Genomic DNA, 17,440 nt, shown 5'->3' with positions numbered 1-17,440 from the left:
TTCCTTCAAAAAACAACGAATTTTCGGACAAATTTGTGAACATTTCTCCTCCGATTTTTTGGAGGATTTTGTTCGAAATTCGATCTAAAAAGTCTGAAAATTTCAAGGAAAAATATTCATAACTTTCCTCAAAGATGGATATTCTCGGAGAGGAAATTTGGGAACATTCGAATGCTCATACGACGTTCTTCCTTAGCACGGCAGAACAGCGGGCTGATTATTGAAATTGATAGAAAACACGATAGACAAAGAAGACATAGGAGTATGGATCGATCCTATTGGTTGAAATGACTGGTTCCTATAGACTAAGGAAGAATATGATGGACTAAGTAAAGGGTCTCTCGTGGGATGCCCTTAGCTAGTCTACTACCCATCACTTTTGTCCATTGCAACCAAATGCTTCCACCAATAGGATCCCTCCATATCTCTTTTGTCTTCTATATCTGTAGCTTTGTCTATCAATTTTATTAATCGGTCTGCAGGCATGTTATGGCCGTCTGGCGGTGTTGGGCTTGGTTGTTGCTGAAAGGTCTGTGCTGGGGGATACCTCAAATTAGTTTTCATGTAAAATAGAGACAATGTGACAACATGGCAGACTATGGTGGCTATTGTCGGTCACTTCTTACTCCTGGTTTCCGTGAATTAGGGCTCTCGGTCGGAAAAGTTCGGTCATCGCCGGGTCGCGCGCATGCGAGTTCCACGGAGCGTGCGCGCACGATTTCGACCGTGACGCTTCTTTGCTCTCGGTCGACAAAAAATGAGGGTGGATGCTTTCACCGTGACGTCACCAAGCAAAGGTTTGATAAGTCAATTATTTTGTTCGCCTAAACCGAAGGAAGAGAAGAAGAAAAAAAAAAACTTCGGATGTGGAAGCTGTTCTCACCGGCCATACCGATAGACATACCGAACGTTCCAGGCTCATAGAGTGCGCACGGAAAAAATGAAATTGCTAATTTGACAATTTTGTCGTTGGAAAAAATTTCCGACACGTTTCAATGTATAGTTTACAAAAAAAAATTCTAAAATAACCACCCCCGTGGTTAAATTAGCTTTCCTTTTGCTACGGGTTCTGAACCCGGAGTAGTCGAAGCCACGTATCTACCCAGCACCCGGAACTTTCGGCCTATGAGCTCGGAAGGTCGGTATGTCCGTGGTCCGTATATAACTTTTCCTTCAGTATGTGGTGAAAAGGACCTTAGCCCACAAAAACTAAAAATTAATTTATATTTATTGTGGCATTGTGTGCTAAGGAAATTGTGGATCACATCAAACAGCAAACAATGCCCAATTATATTGGAGTTACAACCTTCGAGTTGCCAGCTTAAAAAACATGCAGTTCCGAAAAAAAAAAGTATTCATAATTATTTTGATCTGCCACTTTCAGGACTCGAAGGGTTATGAGAAATTAGAACGGAAAAAGGTTGTAACAGACTCAACAAAATGTATTGCAAAACGCAATTACTTTGGAATCCTCCTCAACTCCAAATAGACCTCATCGTGCAAAAAGAAACCGCATCATTTCTGGCTCCATTTTTGAAACAATTGATCTAACATTAGTTTCCTCGAGTAGATAAGTGCTCTAGAGTCTATAGATAAACCATAATTAATGGTTTCTAGGGCGAAGTAATGACGAACTGAACTCTAATCCTGTGAGCTCTAATTAAACCATCAGCAACTTATGCTCTAGGGTGATATTTCCGTGGAAATTTCAAAATCCAATTTTTTACCAAATCCGACAAAAATCAGTCCACTGAAAGTCTCGTCTCCATGAAAATAAAGTCTCTTTTCTCGTCCATATATAAACGATTACGAATTAGCAATTCCAGTGCGTACTTGCATGAAATCCCTTTATACCTGTTTGATTATTATAGTGACATCACTTTATGTTCAGTAAATCGATAAGAAAAGGTTACAGTGTCGGTTATCTTAATTATTGTCCTTTTGACACTTTTACTCCAACGAGTCATTAAAAAGCACATATGAGTCGCATGATAACTTAATGCGATTTCGCGATTTTTACAGTGTGTGTCAAGCACTTAAGTTTACTAACATCTTTATCACCGGCGCCGAAAGCAGCCCGATCATCGATCGGCGCTCAGTAGTGAGCCATTTAAGCACACGTGGACAAGTCCCATGTTTCCAGCGGGAAATTGGGATGTCGATGAATTTAGCTTCATGATGATCACTGATGATATTTATTTGCATACGGACGATTGAAAGGGATACATTTCAGACGAAACTTAGGGGAGCAAAGTTTCTATTGAGGGTGCACAATTTGATGGAGAATTTTTTTTAAAATCTCTGCTGCCACAATATTAACATAACATCCTTGCCACAAGCGCATTCTGGTAAGGTGTCCTTTAAATTCCAACATCCTCTGTTAAATAATATGTAAATATATATTCCAATATACTATTTCTTTAATAAAATTCAAAAAAATTGGGATAAAAGCTGTAAAACGTTTAAAATATGAAAACCGTACGTTTCGGGGAGAAAATGACCGACCCCTTACTTAGCGGATAAAAATTACAAAATTATTTTAAAAACTTACAAATTACCTCCTCCCCGTCTCGCCAATGTTTTGGCATTGGTGATATCTTTCGAAATAAATTGGCTCTGAAGCTCTAGTACTAGTTACTTACCGATTTGATAGTGTTGGTAAAAAAAGAAAGAAAAAAAAACAACAACAATAAAAACAGCCAATCGTTCCAGAAAATAGAAATGAATCCGAAATAACAATTCAATTTTTGAGCATAAAAAGTAGCCTGTTGAACTTGTGATATGAATCTTACCACCATTATATTCTGGGGAAGGATATAAAAACCGATTACAACGCATGTCGATTAAAAGATACCCCACCACATACCTCAGTCTGCGAGGTTGAGGTTTCTTACTTAGCATTTTTGAAGGATAACTGACCGTAGTCATTGGACAACATTTTTCGTGATTTTTACAGGCCCTTTCCAAGACAATTTCCTGAAATATTTATTACAATGATTTTCAACAACATTCCTCTAAAAGTAAAGAAAAAGATGAAATTTTGAGACGCCACAGTCAAGATCCGTTTTTTGTAGCAGTCTCTCTCTGTCCTTGTGTTGTATCCAAACACTATAGTTAGTATAATAATTGTTAATAGTCCCTATTTTTAATTAAGTTACAGTCTAACAACTCACCCGTTCAAATTTTAGTTGTGTAAATAGTTAATGTAGAAACATTTAATACCTTGTAGTTGTGTTTCTTAATAAAATTTAAAAAAAAAAAATCCAAACACTCGGCAGGATAACCTACTTGGCGATCAAAACCGGAGTGGAGCTAACCACCTGAACCTGAATGGCCGCCAGAAATACAGCTCTAAAATTATGGGTTGGTTCCATCATCTGCTCGGCTACTGCGTTAGAATTTGCATGCAGAGGAATAAGAAAAATCGCGTTGCGTTAAATCGCGTCGTTAGCGTCAAATTTGCTTCGTAGAGAGCAGAGTTCCATGCGAGATCGTAGCGATTTCTTGAAATGTGGCAAAATTAGAGCTGTCGTCATGACAGGCGCAACCGGGTGTTATCACGTCATAATTTCTCAATGCAAATAATTTTATTAGCTGATGAAGTCGTTTGCATTTCGCCCAGAAGAGGAAACGGACTCCAGTTGATATGAAAATTACACACCATGAAGCGGAGCGCGTTCCCTAGTCGGCCTTGTACTTGAGTCTCTTTCAAGTTTTTGCGGGGAAAGTTCTGCTGTCCATCTCAGTGGCGTAGCGTGCTTTGCGATACATCGATTGATCTGCCATTTATGCCTATGGAAAAGGATCGATAAACAGGGTGTTTACAGAGAACACTTTTATGATTGATTCTTTACCATAGCTTAAAATGGGGGGGGGGAATATCGATATAAACAACGCCTCACCACTGGTCCATGCAGGCCCGCCACAAGGGGGGGGGGGGGGTGGGCACTGGGTCCCTGGTACCGGGGCCTGTGACACACTACTTCGAATTCACATCATAACCCTTGTCCCGTGAGGAAAAGTGAAAAATTTACCCTCAAAATTTCGCGTATTTTGGATACATTTTAAAAAACACGCTGGAGCACTGTAGAATTCTTACTCCTTTAAAGATTTTTATTCATTTTCAAGATTTTCAGTACATAAATAATTTTTTGTACGTGAATAAACTTCTCTCCTAATACATACCTAACGATCATTTATTTTTATTTATTTATTTAAAAATTAAAAGAAAAAGTTTCTTACGTAATTTAAGGATAATGCCTCACTGGAAAAAAATGTTCCAGAGCCTAAAAGACTCGTTTCCTTTTAAAAATTGACCCCCCAAGGTATCAGCACTTCGATTAGGGTCACCCTGTAGTGTAGACACAGCTCTATTTCAAACTTGGATACACTGTATGCGTCCCCTCGCAAATAACCACACAAAGTAGGGAGTACCTAACTCGACGCTGCGGCCGACGGGGGCGCACAGTGGATCGATCGAGTCAATCAGAGAGGTCGGTAATGCAATTTTTTACTAAAACTGCAAAAAATGGTGTTTATTTTGTCACAATTTAAATTTTAAGGGGTGCTTCTAGCAGCAAATTTCACGAGGATCCCAGCGGAACCATTTTTAAAACCTCAATATTTTGTGTAAACGGAGGTATAAGCTTGTAAAGTTTCCAAATTTTGTCCGACCTCTCCCATTGACTCGATCCACTGTGGGGCGGTGGGGCTCTTGTTAGAACAAATACTTACACACGTCCTTAATATCCAGTGCAGAGTCTCGTGCGAGTTTATTGCGCATCGGTGGTTAATAGTTCTCGTGATTTGTGCGCTGCCCGGCGAGGGCTAATGAAATAGGGCTCGGGAAATGTCAACGGCTATTAAAACAAAATCAAGGGATAGCAGTGCGCAGCCTCATTTGAGGAGATTAAAAATTTTGCATCATTCATGCGGCGGTACTTGTTGCACCGTAATCGTTATCAGTGCACTAAAGCGCTCGTTAGAGCCGGCCTCGTTGACTGCGTTGCCGCGTTGCAATGGCACGTTAGACGGGATGTGAATTAAGGAGACATAAGAATTTTTTTCTCCTCATCAAAATTTCACGCAGAACGAATTTTCAGTGGCATTGACTGTGTGTTTTTTTTTTTTTTTTATATATTTTTATATATATATATATTTATATTATATATATATTCACACAAAATAAAATTTGATTGACTATTGTTTCTCGGCGGCACAGTGCTGTCATCGAGGTTTCAAAGTTAACAAAATTCTCCAATTATTGAGATTGTTAATTTAAATTGATGAGTGAATGCGCAATTTAATTTTTAACGCTGCGCGGTGCCGCGAAGAAGATTTGGTCCTTTTACCTCCTACTCAATTGGTGACTAAGTTTCTTTTTATGCGTATGTAAAAAAAAAAATATATTTTTTATATTTCTAAAACTTGGCTGCTCATGTTTGTACTTACGAAAATAACTCCCACATTCATATACAATTTTTAAGGTCATTAATTTGAATTTTATTGGATACAATTGCAAATGGGTCTTATTCTAACTTCGAGTCCGTTATTTGCACTACCTTTACTATTCTAGTCACTTGAGTTGGTTCTATATGCCTAATCTAACCATTCAACCAAGAATCCGGGTACCCAAAATCCCACTTTTTTCGTGAATTTGCGGCAGCAGTGCGAGGAACCGCGGACTCCTCGGGCTCGGGGTCGATAAATTTTGGATTCCGAAATACGGACGCGAAAATGGGATCAGGTTGCGGCTGATTTAGCGTGGGTTGGCCGCTACTAAATTTACATTGCACTACAACAACGAGGTTTCAATTAAAGTGGACCGGGATCTGTCGACAACAACAACAACAGGTAGCTGTCGAGGAGCCGCAAAACTGCAATCAGTCTGAAATTTATGGAGAGCACCACGGATTGCACATTGCACAATGCTCAGCGATGCTCTCCTGCACTAGATTAACTAGTCCGGGTGGACTCAGTTGCATGTTTTAAAATTACACGATTTCGCGTAAATTCCACGGAAATGTCAAGTTTTCGAGTGCATTAATTTGTTTCATTTAAGGATAATTTTTTGGCGCGTATACGTAGTATACCGCCTTTGCGATCGTTTCGAACCCTGCTCGATACAATAACCGAGTCCCTTAGTTCCTTACCGAAAAGTGACTACCGCGAACTTCTGAGATTTTCCAAAGCGTGTGAAAAGTTTATTTATCCATCAATAATTATGATTTAAAGTTGTTTCTCATTCTGGGGCTCATTAGTTTATGTGCAGTGAATACCAAGAGTCTACGTTACTTGGTTTTTTCAAAAAAAGCCTAAGAATGCGACGCGCTGATTTAAAATATGCATATATAAGCAGAATCAAGCGAATTGATTCGAGGATGGCTGAGCAGGTCGGCACTCTCGAAATGAGAATTTAACTCCTCCGTTTTGTTCAAAACGTTGCTTTGACAGATCTGTAACCTCGGTTATACTTTTCAAAAGTTGGTACCCGTGCTCTGATAGTGCTGTTCATCTGACAACAATGTCAGTGTCAGCTGATAATAATATTTTTATCATATGAGGTTAATAAAAAGTTTTCAGTCAGTCTTTGACATCCTGAATAATTGTCTTGGTATTTATTTACTAATTTTACAGAATTATATTTTATTTCTTATTAAAACTAAGAAATACAGTGCAATCTGTGTAAGTGCAATCTGTGATGAGCCTCGAGACTCATTAGACCATTAGCTAAACGTGGCTCATACAGGAATCCACTTACCCCTCTCTTCCCCACGCTCCTGATCACTGCGTCGGCGTCTCGACGAACAATAGCTAATGACGGTCGCCAAGCTAGGCCGGGATCCTCAGCCCCTCGCCCAATTACTTACGCTTCATTAACCATTTCACCGTCACGCTAGGATTCGTCCAATTTTCAAAAAAAATTGTTTCGCGAGTTTTTAGCAATTTTTTCCTTACTCTCCGTTAAAACACGAATTAAAAGAGGTCTCATTCATAAAAATCGGCCAAATAGAAGAGAAGTTACAGTATTCGAAATCCGAAGAAATCAACAAAACTTCTCCAAACAAAAAATAAAATGAAGGGGGGGGGGGGAAATGTATAAATTACAATTTAATATGATTGACCTCAGAATGTGACAAGCAATTCAATTATAAAAAGGAGAAAAAATTGAGTGAAATTACAAAAAATTAGCCTCTTGCAAGGGGCTTCCTTGTATGAGTTTTGACCTGAAGACAAGTAAATCCCGTTATATTATTAAAACGAAATTGACTCCATAGTTTAATGCCTTAGTTTCTTGAATACGATTATTTTAAGCTCTCGAAAATTTATACCAGCAATTTTACCCATGGGGTGATTTCCTGAGAGCTGATAATATCACGAATTTCTCATAGAGCCCTTCAAAAATGGCTTGCTTTTTGGGCAGCCGATTCGGCCATCAAACCGGGGTTTAAATGGAAGCTGATAATAACACAAAGCTCTGAGAAAAATTTTGAGATAAGTATAGGAACGGTTTGTAAATTACGAGGAGAGGCGGGCATTCTGTTCAGCATATCGATACATAAGTATTTTCACACGTAGAATTTAATTTTCACGTCAGGGAGTCGACATATTTTGATTTTTTCGATTTTATACGGAAAATGTATGGTTTTTCGGGATTGAAATTACTTACAATTGTTTCATGAAAAATGAATGCACCCAAAATGACTATAGCATTTTGACTTTCACATACGTGCACTCACTAAATCGATTGGTAAATTCAAAGAGTGGGTACATCGACCTGGTATATCAAGTTTCTGCAATTTTTTACGGCAAATCGGTAGATTTTCGGGATGTGGATTGCTTACTTTCAATTCATGAATGAATAAAGCATGGACATGGTTGAGCTTCTTTGCATGAAAAGACGTTTAAAATAACAAAATCAAGACATATTTAATACAATTGCATTTATATCGAGTCAATTTCTTTTCAATAATATAACGGGATTTATAATACCGGTGATTTGGGTATTTTAGCCCCAAAATACCTTTAAATCGACTTTATCTTCTAGGAATTCGACAGAATTTTTCCTTTCTTCGCTTAAATTTTTCCGTAGCACTTTTCTTCAAGAATCTGATAAGATTTTGCTTGAGGCGGATCAAAAAACTTAAATTTGTTCGAATAGCTTTCTAGATTCACAATACACGGTCTCGTCAAGGTGCGTCGTTGACCTTGCAGTGTTGGATCGTGAATTCTCTTGTTGTGCTGCTTGCCTTTTTTGAAATCTCTGTAAATGAAAACTAAAGGGGTTGATATGTGCGAGTTAATGACGCGCCTTATCAACACATTGTGTTGGAGTTCACTGCTTGTTTTTTTTTTTATTTTAACATTTTTAAAATTTTTATTCTACTTTCATCTAGTTACACACTTTTCAAAGTACGATAAATCATCAAGTCAATCGGTCAAATTGTACTCAATCTCCTCAGAAGACTAACCATCTGGAAAGTTCTCATGAAATGGAACCTTTTTGGCTTGGCATTTTGGGTACAGTACGTGTAAAATTTTATGAAATTTTGAATGTGAAACTTCCATAAAGTTATTCAAGTTTCAGTTTACAATCAGTGCTTACAAATATTTCACTAATATTTGGGGGGTTTAAATGAATTTTCTGCAGATTTTCGATTTGGACCGAAGATATTATTGAAGAACAAAATCCAGCACTTCATTGAAATGTATAAACGTTCACCTCCATTTCGTAACGTATACTACTCAAACGTAATATTAAAGTGCAATGAACTAATGAAAGATACCTGATTTATCATTTTTGTATTATTCTGCATCCCTCCCCCCCCCTCCACGAAGGAAAAAATAAAAAATAGAGAAAGGAGGGGGAGGGGGAGAAAAAAATCCTTGCTGAAATAAAAATTCTGTTCAATTTTTGGTGATAGTGTTGGGGCTGCAACGGCTCATCTTATCGAGCAATGAGCGGGCCCCTTACTTGTAATTACGCTACAATATAGTCTTAAGTTCTGATCGTTCAGTGGTTTACTAATGAGTAAAAATCAATCAGTCCTCTTGTGTTGTTGCTAAGATCATCATTTTTAGGGGGAGGGTCATTATGGTACTCTCAAGTCACGCCTTACCAGAGGGTAATCACCGTTTACATTTCGAAAAATCACCGGATCGAAACACTCGCAAGTGACCGGAAAAATTGCTGAATATTTGCATTTGGCATGTTTTTTGGACACAAGTCCAAAGTGGTCCGTAGAGCGGACGGTGAGAATTAAGAACACCCAGACCCTCGAAGCAGAATATCCCGACCTAGGGGTCTCATTCAATCAGCGACGAATATACAATCAAGAAGCAGTCACTCATTACCGAGAGGGACTTGAAAAACAAAGTTCGATAACTATTTTCAATGATAGGATATGAACTGGAATTCAATAGATACGATAGGGTCCAAAATCTCTTAATGTTTGCGTTAGTAATTTTTGAATTTTATTTTGAAGATTTGATGAATGGTTTTGTGATATATAGTGCCCTCTGGTGATGATATCCGAGACTCGATCACATGTTATTGTCAGTGGTGGGTAGGTCGCGGTCGCTGCTGGTCGGTTGCCGATCTTGACCTTTGATCAGTCGCTGTCCTGTGGCTGATTCCGTGGCGAGTTGATCGACGATAAAGATAAAATTAACCGACGACTGATCGTGAGAGTTGCTGGCGGAATAAGCCCTTCGCGCCGTGCAACTTATCAAGCTCTAAAAGGAAACATTTGTTTATGAGATGTGAGAAAATTGAATCTTTGGAAGGATATGGAGGGATCAAAGATAGATAGACTTATTTGCATTGCAACGTCTCACTTGATAATTTTATTCATTCACCCACAAGAAAACAGTTGCATATTTTTTCGCAAAAACTCCATGAAATTTTTACCATTGAACATGCGTCCGCCAATGATAATAAAATAAGTGTGGCGCTGGGTGCGATAAGTCCCAACTCGGTAGCGATGTTTCAGCATCTCCACTGCTAATTTCAATTTCATGAGAAAACTCTTGAGTAATTTTTCTAGAATTTTTCGTTTATAGTATTATAAGTAAAATCATAGCGGATATTCAGAGAAGTTTTAACGATGGAGCATGCATCGCACTTGATCTCTTTATAATTGGTGAAATGCTAGTAACGATTCTGCATTTCTGCTGCTTTCACGAGGTAAACTACGAGGAAAATTCGCAGGAATTGCAGGGGTTAGTTCGATGCGAACTTCTCTACATTGCTCACGAGATGACGCAATTTTTTACAAATTTTTGGAGGAGGACCCCCGGATCCCTTTTAATACTAGGGAAAGTCACCAAAGCCTCCTTTAAAATCGAGGCGGTCCCGCATATTCTCTTTAAGGGGATGTCTCTTTGTGCCCCCCCCCCCCCCCATCAGACCCCTCTTGATGAGGTGCTCTTCTGCCCCCCCCCCCCCCAAAAAAAAGCCCGCAAATAGTTTCCCATGCAAATAACATTAGGCCCTGATTTGATTCTCATTACTCTTTTAGTATTTCCTCCATTTAAAGCCTCCTTCAATTCATAACACGCACAACGGGCTCTCCCTCGCCTTTCAGTAAGCCTCAAATTAACTGCTTTAAAAACGCTAGAAAATAACCCACGTTGTGCGACGTAAAGACCCTATCGATGGACGAAGGAAGACAGAAGATGTCACTGTTGAGTGGAATCATTGACCTTACGATGAGACACGGGCGCAGACGCGCGGCAGACGCCACTACGTCTGGCGGGGTCAACCCCAAGGACCCCGCGCCCCGCGCATGCGTATCTGTCGGCTCATCCTCGCCATTCATCCGAGTTCATTCATAAAACTAGCATCGTACGCACGCCGCCGTGGGATTCCTCCGTGGCGCCTGGCGCCTCCTCCGGCTAGCCAATAGCCATGCGCGCCCGCATTTTTCTCCACCCCTTGACCTTGCCCTTCTCGCGTCTTCACCGGAGCTTCTTCGCTATAGACGCTATCGGTGGTGACGTCACCGTGGAGATTCCTCCGGTATATCGAATCAGATCTAATGGATAACATTAGCAAAGATTTTTTCAATGCTATCAATCATTTTGCCGCGTTGTAATAAGTGTAAGATTAGTAAGATAAATGATAGAACCTTGATGCTCATATTCATTTTTATTAAAAATTAATATGAGCATCAAGGAATAATATTAATAATAATAATATCCCCATAATATTAATTGAAGGTGGTATTGGAGAATTTCCTATACATATAAAAAATCATATCATTATTGCTGTAGGGGTTATTGAAAATATCCTTTTGTTGACAATGATCCTTCGGGATTTAGAATTTTTGTAGATAATATTTGCTATGTAAAACAATCCTGCCGAGCATATCCCATGACCAATTATAATGTACATTATCATTTATCTTATTAATTTTATGTATAAATTCTACTCCTAAATAATCATGTCTAATAAGTGTCACGTCTACTTGAGACGAGATTTTTCATTTTTCATTTTTCATTTTTCATGAAAGATCAACCGATGAAAAAAACGTACATTTCAAAGATAGTGGGAGGCAGAGAGAGAGAGAGAAAAAAAAAGACGAAAATGAAATTGACGGATTAAAAAACTTATGAACAAGTAACGGTGACATAGGTTGGAAACTAAAACAAATCTATCACCAAGAACAAATTAATCTCGTTTTTTTCGAAGAGGGTAGGGTTTAAAGAGGAACAAATATATTAATTAGCAAAGAGGGAGAAAGGGAGAGAGAGTAAGAAAAAAAAGTAATCTCATAAAGTAATGACTAAAAATGAATCCCTATAATATATAATTACATCCTAATAAAAATGAATAACAATAAAATAGCTAAGGCGGACCGGAAAGAAAAAAAATATTATTAGTTTTTAAACCAACAGAAAATTCCAAACTATCATACTGTAAAACGTGTCTGACGATTAGCAATAATGCGATAAATACTGTCTTTACTTACTTATTGATTGAAAAACAAGGTGAAACATGAAAAAGGAGAAAATTCGGAATACTTAGTTCTTCAGAGAAGATAAAACTCAGTCTATTAGAAGAACATGGGTCTAATAGGAAAAAGAAAAATACAGAAGTGTCAATGTATAATACAAAAATGTTCCCATGAAGTTACTATCAAAAAATGTTGAGGAATAAAATAGCAGGACACCAGCTCAGCGGGAGATAAAAATCTACCGCCTACGGCATTATTATGAAGAGGGGAGAGCGAGCGTTGGGCAATGCACCACTACACTGTCAGCGGCTTGAGAGTGTGCGTGTAAATGAGGCCTCCGCTCAAGAGTCCCGATTTCGAGGCCCCCTCTCGTAAGCCGTGATCGTCTAGTGGTTAGGACCCTGCGTTGTGGCCGCAGTAACCCAGGTTCGAATCCTGGTCACGGCACTAAGTTTTTACATCAGGGATTTGTGTTAAATTAACACCTTACTTGAGAATTGAGTCTGTTGAGTGCTTTGCACACGGAATATTTTTGTTTCCGACCGAAATCCAGCCTATGGAATCGTACGCGTTTATTCAACGCTCGACATAGCCAATGATGCAACACACGTTAATATTGCAATACCATCAATTGAGAGTCATTTACAATTTTGATAGATGATTATGCTTTTCTTATTTCTTTTCTTCAATATGACTTTTGTGAGGAATTGGAGTATTTTTCTCTTTGTTACTTAATTATATATTTATTTCTCCTCTGATGTGGACGAAATTACACAGTTCGTTCCGGATTTATTTCCTTCATTTTCTGTTCGTCTCATCACGTTCGCCTGGCAAGGATCATAATTTGGCCATTGTTGAATCAGCAGAGTTATTAATAAATAAAGTCCATCCATACTTTTTTAAGACTTCTTACCTAATAAGCAATACTAATTATCTTTTCAGTTTAACAATCGTAATTTGTTCATATATTTCGGTACGTATTCTAAGGGCATTGAGGAATTGTGAAATTTTCGTAACTTGCCCGTTTATGCATAATACGTAATTGAAAAATAATGCTTATTTTTATGGATGAGAATTCTGTAGATACTTTTTCATTACGGTCGAAAAAGTGATTTTTATGTAAGCAAAATAATCTAATTTAAAAAACTGCATATCCATGCATAGGGACAAAAGATTTTGACATGCTGTACCTACATGATAACCACACAATTTTTTTCAGACAAAAAAGAAAAAAAAAAAAAATACAACACCCCTCGCCCCTCAATACTATTTTTTTGTTGAACATGGTTATTTTGAGACTTTTTTGTGCATATTAAATCATGTCTCGGTTGCAGATTAAATGTTGTTCTTCATTTTACTCTTTAAAGTGTAAACCATAATACTCGTTACAGGTCACTATAAAAATAGTTACCGATTTTTTTTTTTTTTTTTTTTTTTTTTTTTTTTTTTTTTTTCAAATACATTTGTAAAAAAAATGAGTAAATAAAAAATCGAAGCTCGAAAAAATTACTTCTTTAGTAAGAAAAAAATATTCGCATACTTTCAAATTGATGAGAACTTATTGTATTATAGAAGAGTCGTATTTCTTTGACCTAACAATTTTTTTTCTTTCGGTCGATAAATAGAGAAACAAATCGTTCATCTATTTAACGAATAACAACTGATACATTCTAATTTTTAATATTTTTTTTTTCTTTTTTTTAAAAAATATTTTATACTTTTTATACCCTAAAATGTCAAGGACTTCTTTTATAAACCCGGTATTTTTGCGTTAAATAAAATAGTATCTATTTAAAAAACTTGATACATTTCATTTGAAGTTATGAATTAAAGTATGGGCGTCTTCAAATTTAGGAAAGCCCTCCCCTCCCCCCGTCGCAAAAGAAGGAAGAGAAGAACAAAAAACTTAACAAATGTACATGAGGACTTATCTGTAACAATAGCGGATGTGAAAAATTACCTTTTCGAAACACGCTTAAAAAACTGTTTCGCTCACACAAAAATTTAATATGTTTGGCTGTGGCATAATATACAGATCTCGAAGATCACATCTCAAGTATTTTCTCAAAATTTTCTCGATGCCAAACAAGTTTTTTGAATGTGTTTCGAAAAGGTAATTTTTCACATCCGCTATTGTTACAGATAAGTCCTCATATATAATTTCTATTGCGAGTACTAAAGTCTCTTTTCCCTGTGCAAGTTTCTTGTCCTCAGAGTGATTCATTTTACATTTTGTTTAAACGTGGCAACTATAAACAGTACTCGATGCCGGTGGCTGTATTGACAGTAATTAGACCCATTGATGCAAAAACGAGAGTAAATTTTTATCGGCACGCGGTGGCCGCGTGCGCATGCGTAGACTCAAGACATTCAAGTACGACATGCCGATCAAGTCATCGTTAACCTAAACTCAAATATCACCGCTCATGGACATTCAAGACTGACCTTTGAAATTCCGACGGATACGAGATTTTGAAATGAGCATATTCCTATTCCGGTGGGCGCACCTGTTTTTACAAATTTCCGAGCTGAACTGACATGGTAATTGCAACCGGGATTTATTTTATCAATCGTACCATTACGAGGGGATACATTAATGAATTTATTCTATATAATACAGTCACATTAGCATTGGAATGAGAATTTTTTACGAAGGGTTTGGTGTCGTTTTTGCATGTAAATCACGCCTTCAGGGACGCATGTAAATGAACAAGATTGAGGTAGTCTTAAAATTCATAAGAAAATTGTAATTCCCAACTTCTGCAATAAACTCTGGGCGAACATTGATGGATATACATGTAGGAAGACTCCCACTTTCGAGATTTTATTTTCTCCCTTGAATATTCATGAATTTCCCTCGGTTGGAATTGTTTACATTGGCCCATGAGATCCCCGAAAGGTACAAAACTGGTAGTTCAATCAGAGCGGCACTCTCAATGAGGGTATACTGAAGACTGTATAGAGGTCATTCGTATTATAATGCTTTAGGGGGAGGAGGGTCTGAATCTCCGTTAAAATGGTGCGGCAGTTGCAATTTTATGTGTCAGAGCAACGTGCGATATATCGCATCAACTCGTTCCATAATTTCAGCTACTTGTCATTTTTTTTCGAATTTTGAGATCGCACTTCTGTTGTCTTGAGACTAAAAAATTCATGTACCAAATTTAACAAAGAAATTCAACGTATTAAAGGCAGGGTTTTTTTAGATGAAAAACCTGAAGTCTTATTGTCAGAGTCTCATGAAAATAGAAGTGCGATCTCAAAATTCAAAAAAAATGACAAGTAGCTTAAAGTATGGAACGAATTGATGCGATACATCGAACGTCGATTTGACACAAAAAAGCGTTACAGTAGAGAAGGGGGAAGTCCAAGGCTGCGTTCCGAAAAGCTGGAATTTCCGCGCAGTACGAATTCTCCAAAAATTTAACATGAAAAATCGGCAAAGGGTGCGCCACTGCGCCAATTTTCCATTTAAAATTCATTACCAACCGCCACATGAGGAAGAAACGGGTCGCACAGAGTGCCACGTGATTTTTTTTAGAGGGTGTAGTCCTGTATTACGGGTCCCTCACGAGGGGGCTAGGGGGGAGGGGAGGGGGCCAAAAATCTTATTTTCAGCGTCACGTATTCTACAGGAATGACCTTCTAGAGTCCAGGCCCACAGATTGCACTATTGGACGTATTTATGCCAAACGGAACTAGGTGCATTATGACGTGATCCCTATTATGCATATATTCTTATGAGTCTCAGGCTCATACCTTAATGCACATAGTTCCGTTTGGTAGGGATACGTCCTACTGATGTGGGTGCTCTCACTTTCTAGCCGCGCGATCACTCTGCGATCCTGGCATGTGCCGTGGATTAACGCAGCTAATCTCTTTTGACTCTACTTTGCAGTGCGGCGCGGCGGCGGCTCGGCGCGGGCGCGGGTGACAAGCTCAAGGTTCAGGCAGTCGTTAAAACCGAACCCGACATTAACGTCGCTCAAAAGTTGCGAGTGTGAAAACATTCCAGGCCTCGACCTCCAATGATGGGAAGAATGCTGGGCGCGAGGCTCCAAGTGACAAGCAAAATAAAGTATGTCACAATCCGGACTCGGAGCTTTTACGAGAAATACGAATAGCCACCAGAGGAAGCTCGAAGTGAACCAATTATCACAACGACACTAGGGGTGCGCATACATAGTCGTTCTTCTGAAAGCTCCTCTCCTCATAGGAGGCTCCTATTATTGTCGACATCTTTTAACTAAGGGCGGTTTAAGAAGATCCTCATTATAGCAACCTAAAGGAACGATTTTATCCAATCTTGCGTGAAATTCAACAAAATAAATATCACTGGGAAAAAAAAACACATTGGATTGAGAGTCCGGACTCTTAAAAACATCGACAAGGAAAAATACTCTTGATTCGATCAGAATCTAGCTTAAATCAAGAACCAAGCCTCTTAATTTAAGTGGATGTCGTTTTGATTCAAGCAAAAATCCGATTGAATCAAGAGTATTTTTTCTTGTCAATGTTTTCAAGAGTCTGGACTCTAGATCCAATGTGTTTTTTTTTTTCCAGTGATGACTATTTTTGCTCATAGACCATGCAAACTGCAAAGCATCCATGTAATTTCAGGGGGAAAAAACTAGCGACCATTAACACCAAACCAATCTTCTTCCGTCCGCTTAATAATTTAGTTTCTTCGTGATAATGTCTCCCAAATCTGGAGCCGTGATCGTCTAGTGGTTAGGACCCTGCGTTGTGGCCGCAGTAACCCAGGTTCGAATCCTGGTCACGGCACTAAATTTTGATATCGCCGACTCGCAATTGAAAAGTCGGTGATTAGAGAGATGTTTAATGAATTGGCGAAGATAATATACTCTCACACGCACTCTGATTTACTTGGGTTTTGAGTACCCTCCTAATGTTCTTAGCTACCAAGTTTCATTTTGTTTGTGGGTATTTTCAATGATTGTACTCAAAAAATTAGAAATTCAAGAAAAAAAAATCTAGTGGAGTGGTTTTTTGGAGATCTTTACCCCAGACTCGGGGCTCAGAGAAGTATGAAACGTCATTTTTTTACCAGAGTTCATTCCACTGATTCCGTAGATAGTATCGACTTGAAATTCCTCCTCCCTTCTGCTGGTCCAATGGTCTATAACCACCCGTGCTTTAATATTCCCAGCTGATCACAAGCACATTTACTAATTTACAATTTGCTCAAATTAATTTTTTGCTATAATTGTCGAAATTACTCAGTCACACTTTTTCAGAAAATTTAGTAGTTGGAGTCAATTTAAAGATATATGGTTCCAAAGGGGTCCTTATCTCTCGTACGTTGCGAAGCTAAGTTTTCAAAACTCATTTTTTGAAGAATTTTTTACGTGTCGACGTTTTCCAGACAAGACGAAAGAACGTATCTACACTTTACCTTTGCAAAATCTCCACTCTCAAATGGTGTTATCAATTGAAAAAAAAAAAAAAAATATTTTGACGTT

At 38.2% G+C, this 17,440-nt stretch overlaps 2 non-coding genes across 2 annotated transcripts; both read left to right on the top strand.

Moving 5' to 3' along the window:
* Positions 1-12,332: 12,332 nt before the first annotated feature.
* TRNAH-GUG (transfer RNA histidin (anticodon GUG)) lies at positions 12,333-12,404 on the top strand. The gene has a single exon. It is a non-coding gene; the product is annotated as a tRNA-His (tRNA).
* A 4,266-nt stretch (positions 12,405-16,670) lies between these two features.
* TRNAH-GUG (transfer RNA histidin (anticodon GUG)) lies at positions 16,671-16,742 on the top strand. Its single transcript has one exon. It is a non-coding gene; the product is annotated as a tRNA-His (tRNA).
* The last annotated feature ends 698 nt before the right edge of the window (positions 16,743-17,440 follow it).

This window comes from Bemisia tabaci, chromosome 1 (assembly GCF_918797505.1).
Source record: "Bemisia tabaci chromosome 1, PGI_BMITA_v3".
Classification (NCBI taxonomy): Eukaryota; Metazoa; Arthropoda; class Insecta; order Hemiptera; family Aleyrodidae; genus Bemisia; species Bemisia tabaci.
This window is presented reverse-complemented; position numbering and strand designations above follow the sequence as displayed.